The 1,889-nt window shown below is 30.1% G+C and overlaps 1 protein-coding gene across 2 annotated transcripts in view; it reads right to left on the bottom strand.

Moving 5' to 3' along the window:
* Positions 1 to 1,889, bottom strand: part of LOC115232747 — a 12,984-nt gene that overhangs the window by 6,301 nt on the left and 4,794 nt on the right. The window lies entirely within an intron of this gene.

Raw genomic sequence — 1,889 nt, 5'->3', positions numbered from 1 at the left:
ATAAATAATATATTTGTATACATATGTATATAAACTAGAGTTAAATAGAATGTGTGATAGCTGGGTAGGAAAATAGTTTAAAAAATATAAACTGGGTCAGTACAGTCAAACATATCGCATTTTATTTCTGTTAGAACCGCGATTTTTTAGGTATCCTAACTATTTAAAAATAGCTTTTTCTCCGCGCAAAGGGGCATTTTTCAGATTATTTCTCATCCTTTATACAATGTTCACGTACATTGTTGAATAAATGAGCATTCTTTGAAATCTCTTGGTTGTACACTGACTGCTTTAATTCGCCATTAGGTCAAATGTCAGCTTTGCGTGCACGATAATACGTTTTCCCTAGCTCCCATTTCGCCATCCATCGGCGCAATAACCTGCTTGAAATTCTGATTTGTGCATCGCGTAATGCGCGGAATTCACGATAGTGTTCCGTTTAATGCCACCGAGCCTTCGTTTGAACAACTATTTCCGTCGTTCGTGGAATCCGACTTAATATTTCGATTGAGACATGTAGTAATTTATTACATACATTGTTTGAACTTTAATTAAATATACATTCCGATATCAAGTTGTGCACTGTTACAGAATTATTCTTTCACTGTTGCAACTAGCATGGTATAAAAATAAATGTTTGCGAATCAATCGATTCGATAAATAAAAGGTATATCGAAAAGAAAAAGAAAAAAAAGTTAATAATAATTCTCGTATTTTAAAATATATATTTATAATTAGATGTCGAAAAACAACAATTTATCAATATATAAAATAAATTTTATTTATTTTATCAGTAAATGTACTCTTTTTTTATATTATACATATCCTACATACTAAGATGAATATAATTTTATGAATATTTATTGCTTTTTACGATATTTTTTAAATCAAGAAGCTCCAAAATATACTTTGGCGATATTATCATCAATGATGCCCGTATTATCTTGCGTTATAATCCACACTGTTACTTATATCTATGATAGATAGAAGATGAATATTCATCGGAAAACGTTGCTCTCTGTTACCCCAATTACCGTCTAATATGCAAAACACAAATTGGCAGAGACGTCATTGTATCCAATACTGCGGCGTTAAATTGGATACCGATAAATATATGAATTAGCAGATACTCAAGATTCTCGTATGCTGTGTTGTTGGAATTTTTAATTCTATAATAAATTAAGCTCTTCGTCCGTAAAAGTTCTAGGTGCGGCGAGTTATAAAGTAGAGTGTTATTATGTTGTGCAAAATTTATGAAAATTGGATAAAAGAAATGAGACGATTATTCGACGAGCAGCTTTTAGCTCGATAACTCAAATACACAATAGCACTAAAAAGATTCAGTGCATTTAATGTACAATATAGCAATGAAAATATTTGCCAAAATAATTTTTAACAAGAAAATCAAGCAAACTATTTCTGTCGTCGCTAAACTTTTAACAAGACAATTATTTTTTGTTAACTTTGATTATTAAATTTTTATTAATTGTAAAATATGCTCTCGTAACAAAAAGAAAACTTGTGGTTTTTTGCAAAGTTATTATGTGAGAAATTTCAAATAAAAAAAAATATGATTTATATTTTTTTCATAAGTGTGAAACATTTTATTTCGTGCAATTTGCGATTTTTTAAAAATAACATACGCGTGCAATCTTTGCAATAATCTTTGAGTGCAGCGCAAGCATTCTCAGTGGCAACGAGTAAGCGTTATCGGATCAAGAGAAAACACAGGCTTTTATATTGATTGGTCAACAAGAGGTCGGTGTTCCAAGAAAGCAGTTTTTCTTTTTTTTGTGAATTTATTTGCATAGAAAATCTTCTTGCTGCGAGGGAGATGGAGAAAATAAGAGAAAATATAAGACAAAAGAAATATATGTATCTATTATATA

Source organism: Formica exsecta, unplaced genomic scaffold (assembly GCF_003651465.1).
Source record: "Formica exsecta isolate Colony F162 unplaced genomic scaffold, ASM365146v1 scaffold15, whole genome shotgun sequence".
NCBI lineage: Eukaryota > Metazoa > Arthropoda > Insecta > Hymenoptera > Formicidae > Formica > Formica exsecta.
Note: the sequence above shows the minus strand (reverse complement) of the source record. Positions and strands in the feature narration are given on the sequence as shown.